This window comes from Suncus etruscus, chromosome 13 (assembly GCF_024139225.1).
Source record: "Suncus etruscus isolate mSunEtr1 chromosome 13, mSunEtr1.pri.cur, whole genome shotgun sequence".
NCBI classification, from domain to species: Eukaryota; Metazoa; Chordata; class Mammalia; order Eulipotyphla; family Soricidae; genus Suncus; species Suncus etruscus.
The window spans coordinates 11310433-11324683 of NC_064860.1; the positions used below are offsets into that span (position 1 = coordinate 11310433).

The 14251-nt window shown below is 36.8% G+C and overlaps 1 protein-coding gene across 1 annotated transcript in view; it reads left to right on the forward strand.

Annotated features, from left to right (window-relative positions):
* HDAC9 (histone deacetylase 9) overlaps positions 1-14251 on the forward strand; it is a 950572-nt gene that overhangs the window by 706362 nt on the left and 229959 nt on the right. The window lies entirely within an intron of this gene.

The window sequence follows — 14251 nt, forward strand, 5'->3', positions numbered from 1 at the left end:
ATTCCATTGTGTATATGTACCAGTTTCTTTAACCGCTCATCTGTTGAAGGGCATCTTGGTTGTTTCCAGAGTCTGGCTATTGTAAATAGTGCTGCAATGAATATAGGTGTAAGGAAGGGATTTTTATATTGTATGTTTGTGTTCCTCGGGTATATTCCTAGGAGTGGTATAGCTGGATCGTATGAAGCTCAATTTCCAGTTTGTGCAGGAATATCCATGTCGCTTTCCATAAAGGTTGTACTAGACGGCATTTCCACCAGCAGTGAAAAAGAATTCCTTTCTCTCCACATCCCTGCCAGCACTGCTTGTTTTCCTTTTTTGTGATGTGTGCCAATCTCAGTGGCGTGAGGTGGTACCTCATAGTAGTTTTGATTTGCATCTCCCTGACAATTAGTGATGTTGAGCATCTTTTCATGTGATTTTTGGCCATTTGCCTTTCTTCTTTTTCAAAGGGTCTGTTCATTTCTTCTCCCCATTTTTTGATGGGGTTAGTTGTTTTTTCTTGTATAGTTCTGTCAGTAACTTGTAAATTTTGGATATTACTCCGTTATCTGATGAGTATTGGGTGAATAATTTCTCCCACTCAGTGGGTGGCCTTTCTATTCTGGGCACTATCTCCTTTGAGATGCAGAAGCTTCTCAGCTTAATATAGTCCCATCTGTTTATCTCTGCTTTCACTTGTTTGGAGAGTGCTGTCTCCTCCTTAAAGATGCCGTTAGTCTCAATGTCCTGAATTGTTTCACCTACATGTTGTTCTATATACCTTATAGTTTCAGATCTGATATCAAGGTCTTTAATTTATTCGGATTTTACCTTTGTAGATGGTGTTAGCTGGGGGTCTGAGTTCTCTTTGTTGCAACTGGCTAACCAGTTGTAAAAACATCACTTGTTGAATAGGCCTTTCTTGCTCCATTTAGGATTTCTTGCTCCTTTATCAAAAACTAGGTGGTTATATTTCTGAGAAACATTCTCTGCGTACTCAAGCCTATTCCACTGATCTGAGGGTCTGTCTTTACTCCAATACCATGCTGTTTTTATAACTATTGCTTTGTAATACAGCTTAAAATTGGGGAAAATAATGCCTTCCATATTCCTTTTCCCAAGGAGTGCTTTAGCTATTCGAGGTTGTTTATTGTTCCAAATGAATTTCAGAAGTGTTTTATCCACTTCTTTGAAGAATGTCATGGGTATCTTTAAAGGAATTGCGTTAAATCTGTACAATGCTTTTGAAAGTATTGCCATTTTAATGATGTTGATCCTGCCAATCCATGAGTAGGGGATGTGTTTCCATTTCCACATGTCCTCTCATTTCTTGGAGCAGTGTTTTATAGTTTTCTTTGTATAGATCTTTCACATCTTTAGTCAGATTGACTCCAGGATATTTGAGTTTGTGTGGCACTAATGTGAATGGGATTGTTCTCTTAATGTCCATTTCTTCCCTATCATTATTAGTGTATAAAAAGGCCATTGATTTTTGTGTGTTAATTTTGTAGCCTGCCACTTTGCTATATAAATTTATTATTTCTAGAAGCTTTTTGGTAGAGTCTTTAGGGTTTTCTAAGTATAGTATCATGTCATCTGCAAACAGTGAGAGCTTGACTTCTTCCTTTCCTATCTGAATTCCCTTGATATCTTTTTCTTGCCTAATCACTATAGCAAGTACTTCCAGTACTATGTTGAATAGGAGTGGTGAGAGAGGACAGCCCTTGTCTTGTACTAGAATTTAGAGGGAAGGCTTTTAGTTTTTCTCCATTGAAGAAAATATTTGCCACTGGCTTGTGATAGATGCCCTTAACTATATTGAGAAAGGTTCCTTTTATTCCTATCTTGCTGAGAGGTTTCATCAAGAATGGGTGTTGAACCTTATCAAATGCTTTTTCTGCATCTATTGATATGACCATGTAAAATTTATTTTTCTTGTTGTTTATGTTGTGTATTATGTTGATAGATTTATGGATATTAAACCATCCTTGCATTCTTGGGATGAAACCTACTTGATCAAAGTGAATGAATTTCAGATATTCTTGATATATTGTTTTGAGAAATGTAATGGGTATTATTACAAATATTGCATTAAATCTTTAGGATGTGTTGCCATTTGAATTATCTTAATACTTCCAATCCATAAGCAGGGGATATATTTCCATTTTCTCATTTGCCTCTTTTATTGAAGTGGTGTTTTGGTAGATAATTTTTATATAGAAATTTTACCTTTTTAGTCGAGTTGATTCTGAGGTACTTGATATTTTTGAAGCACAAATATAAGTATAATATTTTTTATAAATATAGAATTCTACTTTGTGGCTGGAGCAGTGGCACAGGAGGTAGGGAGTCTGCCTTGCATGTACTAAACTAGGACAGACCATGATTCAATCCTTGGCCTCCCATATGTTCCCTTAAGCCAGGAGCTATTTCTGAGCACATAGCCAGTAGTAACCCCTGAGCATCACAGTGTATGACCCCCCCCGAATTCTTCTTCTTCATTATTTATATATAGAAAAAACCATGTATGTGTGGGTTTTTTGCAGGTTAAATTTGTGAGCTGCCACTTAACTGTAATAATCTATTGTTTCTAGAAACTGTTTTGTAGTCTTTAATGTTTTCTATATATAGTATCATGTTATCCACCAAACCTGAGAGCTTGATTTCCTCCCTTCCTGTCTGAATGACCTTGATACATTTTTCTTGTCTAGTTCTATTGCAAGTACTTTCATATGGAATAGAAGTAGTGAGAGAAGGCAAGTCTTGTTCCTGAACTTTAGTTTTATTTCCCATTGCATGTAATATTTTCTGTGGGATTATGGTGACTTTGACTATATTAAGGAAAGCTCCACCAATTCACATTTTGTTGAGTTTTTAATATGAATTGATACTGGATCTTATCAAATGCTTTCTGTGCATCTACTGATATCATAATATAATTTTTTCTTCTATTGTTATGGAATATTATGTTGATTGACTTGCATTTGTTAAACCACCGTAGGGTGAATTCTATTTCATCACGGCATGAAATCTTTTGGGTACATTGTTGGATTTTATTTTGCTGGGGTTTTTTATTTGCTAATATTTTTTCAAGTTTTATTTTATTTTATTTTTATTGTGGGCAAAGTGAATTATAAATCTTTCACAGTAATATTTAAGGCACATAGTATAATGAATGAGGGGATTCCCACAACCAGTGTTGTCCTCCATCCACTCCTGTTACCAGCATGCATCCCTCTTCCCCCTCCTGTAGCCTCTGTAATGCTAGTGCAACTGTTTGCCCCATGTACAGCTTGATGTAGATTGGGTATCATTTCTGTTGTCATTGACTTTGGATTTTGTGTTCATGGATTTTGTGTTCAAGTCTGATCATTTTTTGTTTCCACCAAATGGACATACAACTGTCTAGTCTTGGTCTCATCCATTTTCTCCCTCCAAATATGATGCTGATCATGGTGATTCCAGTAATGTGGCTCTATTGGAGATATAAGAAGGGATATGAGAGGAGTCTGTCTAGGTGCTGTAATCTACCTCTTCGGAAGAAGAAAGGGGAAAGAAGAAAAAAAGAAGAAAAAATAGGGGCCGGGCGGTGGCGCTGGAGGTAAGGTGCCTGCCTTGCCTGCGCTAGCCTAGGACGGACCGCGGTTCGATCCCCCGGCATCCCATATGGTCCCCCAAGAAGCCAGGAGCAACTTCTGAGCGCATAGCCAGGAGTAACCCCTGAGCGTCACAGGGTGTGGCCCAAAAACCAAAAAAAAAAAAAAAAAAAAAAAAAAAAAAAAAAAAAAAAAAAAAAAAAGAAAAAATAACAAAACAAAATAAAACAAGACAAGACTAAAACAAAACAAAACAAAAAACCAATAAGGGAACAACAAAAAAAAGTACTAAAAAGATTAAGAAAAAGAAAAAGAAAAGGTAAACCAAAAACCAAAACCATCAGCTACCTTAAGGATCTTAGCTTCTTTTTTTTTATCAAGGATAGCCATTAGTAATTCTCTTTCTTAATGTTTATTGTTGTTTCTGTCTGCTTTTGGTATCAGGGTGATGTTTGCTTCATTGAAACTACTTGGAAGTGTTTCTGTTTCTTCAGTTTCTTGAAAGAGCCAGAACTGACTGGCAGTATGTTTTTTTTTTTTTTTTTAAGGGTTTCAATGAATTCACTAATGAATCCAGATGTTTTGTGTTCCAGCAACTGGGTTTTGTTTCTGAGAAGACTTTTTTTGGTGAGAGTCACACTCAGCTGTGCTCAGAGGTTACTCCTGGCTCTGCACTGAGGAATCACTCCTGGCAGATTCAGGGGACCATATGGATGCCAGGAATCGAACCTTGGTTGACTTTGTGTAAGGCAAACCAATCCCTGCTGTGTTATAGCTCTGGCCCATGTTTTTGAGATGGCTCTTGATTAGCATTTCAATTTCTTCAGTAGTGATAGGTCTTTTCATGTATTCCAACTCATCTTTGTTTAGTCTTGGGAGCTTATAGGAGTTCACAAATTTATCTATTTCTGCTAAATCTTTTACTTAGTGGCATTATTGTTCTCAAAGTAATCTCTGCTGATGCTTTGAGTTTCTATGGTATCTGTTCTGATTTCTTGCATTTCTGTTTGGTTTATAAGGAATCTCTTTTCTTTCTGAGTCTTGCTAGCGATTTATTGATCTTGTTTATTTTTCAAAGTAACACTCCTTGTCTCATTGACCCTTTGAATTGTTTTCTGGAAATTTCAGTTTATTAATTTTTTTCTCCAAATTTTATTATTTTCTTCCTCCTGCCTGTTTCAGCTAATTTTGTTGCTCATTTTCCAATTTCATAAATTGGCCAGTCATTTTATTTATCTGAGGCCTTCCTTTCTAATGAATGTTTATAGAGTTATAAACTTTCCTCTTGATACTGATTTTGTTATGTCCAACAAGTTTTGAAAGCGTATATTCTCATTCTCATTGTGTCCAGGAACATCTCTGCCACATTGAATGGTCAGTAACGAACTATACAGTTTCTAAGTGCTTGTATCTCTTCTTATATTTGTGTTTAATATTATTTTATATTAAGTAATTCATGGTCTGAGAAGATAATCATTATTTCTCTCTTCTTGAGTTTCCGGAGGTATGTGTTGTATCCCAGCACATAGTTTATTCTTGTGACTGTCCCTTGTGCAGTATAAAAGAATTTGTACTTGGCTTTGGGGAGATGAAAAGCCCTTAATTTTTTATTTTTATTTGCTTAATTTAATCACGGTGTTCACAAAATTTATATACTGGTGTTTTAGTCATAGAAGGTACACCATCCTTCACCAGTACAGTATTCTCACCACCAATGTGCCCAAATCTCCCCCCACCCAAGTCCTCTGCCTGTCTCTGAGGCAGGCATTCTGCCAATCTCTCACTAACATTGTCATGGTAGTTGTCAGAGTGGTTAGTGCTCTTGCTGCACTCAATGTTCTTTATGGCAAGCTTCATATCATGAGCTAATCCTGCCAGCAGTTAACTCTATTGTCTCTGGGTATTATTGCAATAAAGCCCTTTATTTTTCTTATATCACACAGGTGAGTGAGACTACTTTGTCTATTCCTCTTCCTCTGGCTCATTTCATTCAGAATAATAGTCTTCATATCTATCCATGTATTGGCTTTTTTTAAATTTTACTTAATTTTTCCTAATAACTACATAGCTTTCCATTGTGTAAATGTACCACAGTTTCTTTAGCCACTCATCTGTTATTGAGCACCTAAGTTGTTTCCAGATTCGCGCTATTGTAAATAGTTTTGTGATAAACATAGGGATTCAGAGGACATTTTTGTATTGTGCTTTTGTGTTTCTAGGTTTTTTTTTTTTGGTTTGGTTGGTTTTTTGGGGGGTCACACCCAGCAGCGCTCAGGGGTTACTCCTGGCTCTGTGCTCAGAAACCGTCCCTGGCAGGCACTGAGGACCATATGGGATCCCGGGATTTGAACCACTGTCCTTCTGGGTATAAGGCAAATGCCCTACGTCCAGGCTATCTCTCAGGCACGTTTCTAGGTTTTATCAATAGGAGTAGTATTGCTGGATCATATGGGAGCTCAATTTCCAGCTTTTTGAGGAATCTCCATATTGTTTTCCACAAAGGCTGGGCAAAGCTGCCTTCCCACCAGCAGTGAAAGAGGGTTCCTTTCTCCCCACAGCCACACCAGCACTGGTTGTTCTTGTTCTTTGTGATGTGTGCCCATTTCTGTGGTATGAGATGATACTTCATTGCTGTTTTGATTTACATCTTCCTGATGATTAATGATGTAGAGCATTTTTTCATGTGCTTTTTTTTTTTAGCCATCTGCAATTCTTCTTTGAGGAAATGTCTGTTCATTTATTCCTCCCATTTTTTGTTGGGGTTAGATTTTTTCCTTGATAAGTTCTATTAGTACCTTGTATAGCTTAGATATTAGCCCCTTATTAGATGGCTTTTGGGTAAATAATTTCTCCCATTCTGTGAATGGCCTTTCTATACTAGTCACTATTTTTTTTGAGGTTCAGAAGCTTCGTACTTTCCATTTTTCCTTCAAAGCAAGTATTTTCTTACTGAAATTTAATCTAATTGATCTACTGAGTAGTGTCAGAACATGTTTAGGTCTCTAATTGCTATCATGTTGTTATTGATGCCTTTCATCAAGTAGGTGCATACATGTTTAGGAGTATAAAATATTCTTGATGTACATTTATTAATCATTAAAAAATAACCTTTGCTGGAGCTGGAGCAATAGCACAGCAGTGAGGCATTTGCCTTGCATGCAGCTGACCCAGGACAGACCTGGTTTCAATCCCTGGTATTCCTATGGTCCCCCTAGCAAGGAGCAATTTCTAAGCACATAGCCAGGAATAACACCAGAATGGGTGTGGCCCAAAACAAAAACAAAAACAAAGGAAGGAACTAAAGAAATGACCTTTGCTGTCTTTTATAGCCTTTTTAAGCCTGAGGTTTATGTCATATAATACTCGTATTATATGACCACCCTTTGAAGAAGTTGTTAGCTTAAATAATTTTCTTCCAAGCTTTGACACTGAATCTGTGTTCTGAATATTTAAATATGTTTCTTGTAGGCAGCAGAATACTGGGTCAACTTTTTAATACATTCTGCCACTCTTTGTCTCTTAATTGGTGTGTTTAATCATGGACATTGAGAGAGATTATTGCCATGAAATGTTGTGCCATCTCCTTACTGAAGTTTTGAATGTTTGTGGGTTTTGTCTTATCTTAAATTGGTCCCATTATGTCTTCTCTTAAATGTAGTTTATAAAGTTTATAAAGTTCCTGAGCTGTTGCTTATTCTTGAAGTGGTGTATTATTTCTTCAAATCTGAATGAGAGATTGGGTAAATAAGTAAAGGAACAAACTGTGACCTTTATTCACAATGTTGGTGAGGTTTTCAATTTATTGAATTATTTTCATTATATTCCACCATTCTCTTCAGGCTTGGACAATTTCCTTTTGGTAAATTTGCTATAATTCTTAAGGACTCTACTTTGTAATTTCTCTTTTCAATCTTGCTGTTTTTAGTATTCTACCTCTATCTATAGTTTTCATCATTGACATTAGATGTACCTTAGGTGTTTTTATTAGGATATCTATAAGCTTGTAATCTTTAGGTATCCAGAATATGGATGTCTTGTATTTGCTAGCTCTAAGAATTTCTCAGTAATGATATCTTTGACTGTTGCTTAGTCATAGATGTTTTCTTCCTAGTTCTCTGGGACTCCAATAATTCTTGTTATTCTTGTTAAATTGATTTCAAAGTTCTTTTATCATCAGTTCCTTTATTTTGGGACATTTTTCCACCTTAATTTTTTGTCTTTATGTTTTCTGCATTTTATCTCAATTGTACTATTTTGGTTCTCAGGATCTGTAACACCGCTGGTGAGGGCTCTCAATGTATTTTTCATTTCACCAAGTTTTTCAGTTCTGACATTTCTATTTGTATTTTTCTCATTTTGTTTCTCATATCCTTTTTTGATTCATTTGCAATATATTTCATTGTTTCTTTGAGATATTTGAACGCCTTAAGACATTTTTACTCTGTACTCCATTGCAGAAACATTATATAGGAGATTACAATTTGGTCTGCAGAATTGATGTCTCACAGAAGTGGTGGATTTTTGCACTACTTTACCATGTTCTTTCATAACTTCAAAATGTTTCTTTTCTATGTTACTATCAGTTTTTCTCACTGCCAGGGAGGTCTGGGGAAAGTGTTATATGGGTGAGAGATAATCTTGCAGCTAATAAGTGGCTGTCTGCTTGGGAGGCCATGTTCCTCTTTGTAGTCTATATCAATTGGAGGATTGGTAGCAAGTTTTCTCAGTAGGCCAGCTAGCTCAACCTCCATTCTGCATATTTTCCCTTCAAGTCTTCTGAGTAATGCTCAGAAAACTATGAGGTGCTAGAGATCAAACTGGGATCAGTCAGATGAAAAAACATGTGCCTTTATTCCTGCTCTGTCTCCTCCATCATGCCTCTGTTTCTTAATCTGTATATAGAGTTAATTAATAAAAACATGCTTTGCCATCTTCTTTGGAATCAAGTATATTATTGTTAATATTTAACCTATATTAAATACCATTGCATTTTTATTCTTCAAGCTATTAAGATTATTCAAGAGGTAGGAGTGTATAAAAATACTTGAATTATATCCTGGGCCCCCTAGGTACCCTTGATTTCTGCTCAATGTATTCTTTATGACCAGCAGAACTGCAAACGTAAACCTAGCACTGGACAACAAGGTCACACCTCCAGTCAAGATATTTCTTAGAGTGGTCTCCTGGCTCTCTGTACATTATTCTGGAGAACTACCACAAAATTAGTTTTGTTGGAGGTCAATTAATGGCTAGTTTGTCACTGGGGTTTGTCGGATCCATTACCTCAGAGTTAAATAGGCCATCAGAAGTATTTAGGAACCTGGCACTTCTCTGAGGGGATGGAGATTGCAGGGTCGTGACAGCAGAGCTTAAGGGCAGTGAGACCTACTAGATAATGCTGAGAGCAGAGTAGGGAAAGGAGATGATAGATAAATCTGAGAATTTAGATGTGGTGCTAAGCGAAGAAGTGAGATGTGGGAATTTCCTCCCCTAACTTCTTATTTATCCCATCTAAATGATCACTGCCCACACCTGAAATGGACAGGTAAAGGAGTCTGTGTGGTGGGAGAGAGGGAGTAAGAAGGAGAGTTAGAGGCATAAGCAAGCGCAGAAGCGAGGATCAGCAGCGAGATTCAACAGAGAAATTCAGCATCAGATTAAGCATCAGCAGTTGAGCATCAGCAAAGAAGCATCAACAGTAGCATCAGCAAAGGGAATTAGTCAGTCAGGAAGCCTGGAAAAGTAGCTAAAAGGGAGACAGAGGCTGAGGGAGCCAGAGGAAGTAGAGAAGTAACTGCTAGGAAAATCCTTAGCAAAGAAGCCATGTGAGGAAATGTGTATGATAGTTCAGGACCATGAAATAAAGCTGGCTGACTCCTGGAACTTCATCTGGCTGCTTTATGAATTTCTCTGCCCTCATCCTAGACCTTCAGAACTGCCATGCCAAAGGGGCTGTGGAAGTCGGGTCTAGCAGAGAAAGGCCTCGCCATCCCTACACCAACACTAGGACTATTGAAATTATATTAAAACAACAGTGAGGGGCCAGAGTTGTGGTGCAAGTGTAGGGTGTTTGCCTTACACACGCTAACCTCCGTTGGACCACGGTTGATCCCCTGGCATCCTATATGGTACCCCAAGCCAGGAGCAATTTCTGAATGCATATAAATGCATTGGGTTATCATAGGATATGCATTGAAGGAAATGCTGCAGAAGGAAATGTTTTTGTTTTAGTTAATTTTTTTAGACACAGCAAAATTGTCAAATTAAATTATATGTCTGTTTATTCCTCTGAGAAAAGCATGATTATACATCTGATATGTGTTCAAATCTGAGATAAAGACACTTATTAACTTCTTGTTAGTGAACTCTAGAGCTTATATCATTGAGAAGAAATCTATAGAATAAACAATAGGCAACATCTAATACCTGTGTCAACCTGAACATGCTACCATTTAAAAAATGCTCATTTTGACTTTAACCAAATGGTTTTCATAGGATATTCTGAGCTTCCAGTGTTCAGGTATAAAGAAGTTCAACATCTCCTTACTCTCACCTATAAACCCACTCCTCCCCTTACATTTAAATTACAGAGATTTGTTTTCTTACAGTTTTGAGGATTGGAAGGCTAACATCAAGATTCTGAAAGAATTGGCTTTGGTTTCTCCTGAGGCCTCTTTTGACTTGCAGCCATCTGAATTCTTGGTGTCCTCATTTGGCCTTTACTCAGTGCACATCCATGTGGTGTGTCTCTTCCTTTTCTACTAAGGATGATAGTCAGACCCAATTAGGGCACCACCCGATGGCCTTGTTTAACCTTAACTACATCTTAAAAGTTCTATTTACCAATATAGTCATTCTGAACTTCAGCATTTTATTTTGGAGACAGAATCCAGATCAGAGCTTAGCAATAGTAACATCTAGGTTGGTATTAATAAATCCAAATAACCACTTCACCCAAACCTTATCAACCTGTTTTCTTTGGTAAAATAATAAGCTATTAAGTTATCATTTGAAATATGTTAAGTACTATTTGTAGGATGCTCACCATGTCAAGCCCTTAAAAGTATTCTTTTACACTCTGAGCCTTAGTTCCTTTTAATGATAAGAACCTTTATGCTTTTTTTGAATAAGAAATTTTTCTTTTTTAAAACCTCTTCTACTGAATCTACTAATAATTTAGATTTTTTTTCTCTCTGAATATTTTCTACTCCCACTCCTGCTATCACTATTCCTAGAAAGAAAATACCTACTGGACTCTTTATATCTAGCTCTAAGGCATGAGGATAGAAAAATATTGAACTCCTCAAATACCTCTTAAGTGTAAAAAAGGTAATTATTCTCTTTCCCCAAACTAGTAGATAAGATGTTTTATAGAAGAGAAAAATAAAGTTACAGATTCTTATTATATGTATTGTATATGTATATGTATTATTATATGTACTGTATAGACATCAATAAAATAATTTATATAAAAATAAAATATTATAAAATAAATGGAATTCAAGTTATTTCCATGATCCAGAATATTAGGTAATTTCTAAAGTAATATATAGTCTAGAGACAGGAGCGATGACACAGTGGTAGGGCATTGGTCTTGCACGCAGCTGACTCAGGACAGAATGTGGTTCGATCCCCCACTGTCCCATATGGTCCCCCAAGCCAGGAGAGATTTCTTAGTGCATAGCCGGGAGTAACAACTGAACATCACCAGATGTGGCCCAAAATCCAATATATATAGTTCACACTATAAGGCTTATTTAAAACTATTTACTAACTGATGAGATGCAGATAATGAAAAGACTTATTCTTTTTTTCTTTATTTAAGCACCGTGATTACATACATGATTGTAGTTGGGTTTTAGTCATAAAAATAACACACCCCTTGACCAGAGCAACCTTCCCACCACCAAGGCCTCCATCTCCCTCCTTCCCCAAGCCCTCCTACTCATTAACATTGTCAAGATAGTGTAGTCATGTCTATGTGGTGAGCTTTTCATCGAGAACCAGTCTTTTAGGCCCTCATCTCTGTTGTCTCTGGGCATTATTGCAAGAATGTAGAAAAGACTTATTCTTAACAGTTAAACTTTTATACACTATGCCTAATAGTGCCATTGAATTATTATGTGGAAAGAGCTCTCTTTTTTATTGAGTCATTTGATAATTAAGTTAGTTGATCATTATTTTAATCATAAACTCAATGATCCAGCCAAGTCCTAATAGTAGTATTACATAGCATAGAATGGTATAGCATAGCACAGTGGCAACATAAAGTGCTTAGTATTGGCTAAAGAGTTTTATTTCCACTGTGTAGGGTGGGCTATTCCAAGCATGTGAGGAAGAATAATTTTCTACATGAACCAAATACAGTGCACATAATTCCTTTTTTTTTCTCTGAACTTACTAGTGTTCATTTAAACTCAGGGAATATTTCTGAAAGCAAGTTATTTTTAAAAAGAAACCTGACTTTAGCGGATAAAAAAGAGACTATGGCAAAATTCCTTTTCTCTAAGTCATTCTCTCTTCCTTGAAAATGTATTCACATCCATTCTCAGCACTGGTAGCTTAATTTTTATCATGTGCGCTTAAACTTTGTTTCCAGTACCAATGACTGAGCAATGGTAGATGTGCTTGGAAAAGGACCACATTCATTCAGGAAACTCCAGTTGAACTAGATCCATATGTAGCTTTAAAAAAAAAGTAATTTTCTGATTGGAGGTACTTTTTGGCTTCCAGCATTATCACAGATGATATTTGTTTCTGATGTACTGCCAAATAGAATGTAATGCTGGAACCAAAACTCTGGGATTTTATTTTTTCTGTTTTGCTAGTGAAGATGTACTGGGGTCTTACTACTTTCTTTGTTACGATAATGCCATAGTATGTTAAGAATTTTAAATGAATTGATTAATTTAATGCTAGTATTAATCCTACATAAACACAGCGGATGTCTTCATTTTTATGGGGCGACTAGTGTGATTAATGAACTGCCCAAGTTTGAACAGCTAGAAAGGGAAATGCCAGCTTTCAAGATCCTGAAGTCTAGAGTAAATAAAATAAATAAGCCATTAGGGCATTAAATGTGAATGATAACTTTACTAAATTTACCAGTCAGACAATAAAATAAGATACAGGAGACTTTATCCAAGGATTGTTTCCTGGAAACTACTTTAGAAAGTTTAGTGGTGGGCTGGACCGATAGCACAGTGATAGGGCTTTTGCCTTGCATGTGGCCTATCCAGGATGAAACTTGGTTCAATCCCGACTTCCCATATTGTCCCAAGAAGCTATTTCTAAGCAAATAGTCAGGAGTAATCCCTGAGAGTCACAGGGTGTAGACCAAAAAGCCAAAAGAAAAAAATGGTTTAGTAGAAAGTCTAACAATTCCTCAAAATTCTGGATTTGTGGAAGTAAATACTATATAAGCAGTGCTTAGTTTATTGTCAGTCATTTCTTCTTTTTCTTAATATATTTATTCAAAGACCTTGATTACAAATATGATTGTAGTTGGGTTTCAGTCACATAAAGAACACCCCCCTTTACCAGTCCAACATTCCCATCACCAATATTTCAAATCTCCCTCCTCTCCATCCCACTCCCGCCCGTACTCTAGACAGGCTTTCTACTTTCCTCATTCATTCACATTGTTATGATAGTTCTCAATGTAATTATTTCTCTAACTGCACTCACCACTCTTTGTGGTGAGCTTCGTGTAGTGAGCTGGACCTTCCAGCCCTCCTCTCTTTTGTCTCTGAGAATTATTCCAAAATGTCTTTTACTTTTCTTAGAACCCATATATGAGTGAAACTATTCTGTGTCTATCTCTATCCCTCTGATTTATTTCACTCAGCATAATAGATTCCATATACATCTATGTATAGGAAAATTTCATGACTTCATCTCTCCTGCATAATATTCCATTGTGTATATGTACCACATATACACTGCTGCATAATATCCCATTGTGTATATGTAGCACAGTTTCTTTAGCCATTCATCTGTTGAAGGGCATCTTGGTTTTTTCCAGAGACTGGCTATTGTAAATAGTGCTGCAGTAAATAAAGGTGTGAGAAAGGGACTTTTGTATTGTATTTTTGTGTTCCTAGGGTATATCCCTAGGAGTGGTATAGCTGTACCATATGGGAGCTCAGTCTCCAGTTTGGGGCAAGAGCAAGGGGTTTCTGAATAAGCACAGTCAAGTTAATTCAAAATCAAAAGTGTGGTAAATCCAAGGACTTTCTGACAGTGCTCACTTATATTATATATTTCTGAGGTGCAAATGTTTCATGAGTGGGCAAAGTGAAGAAACCTTGGTTTAGAAGTGGTCTCAACTGCCTGTCTTCAGACTCTTTGCCATTCCTCATTTAAACTCTACTGCATAAGATTTCCACATGCATGAATTGAAAGCTTCCATATTGGGCCCGGAGAGATAGCACAGCGGCGTTTGCCTTGCAAACAGCCGATCCAGGACCAAAGGTGGTTGGTTTGAATCCCGGTAACCATATGGTCCCCGTGCCTGCCAGGAGCTATTTCTGAGCAGACAGCCAGGAGTAACCCCTGAGCACGGCCGGGTGTGGCCCAAAAACCAAAAAAAAAAAAAAAAAAAGAAAGCTTCCATATTGTTGGTTATTTATTTTTCTTATCTGATCTGCTTTTATGTGTTGTGTATTATTATG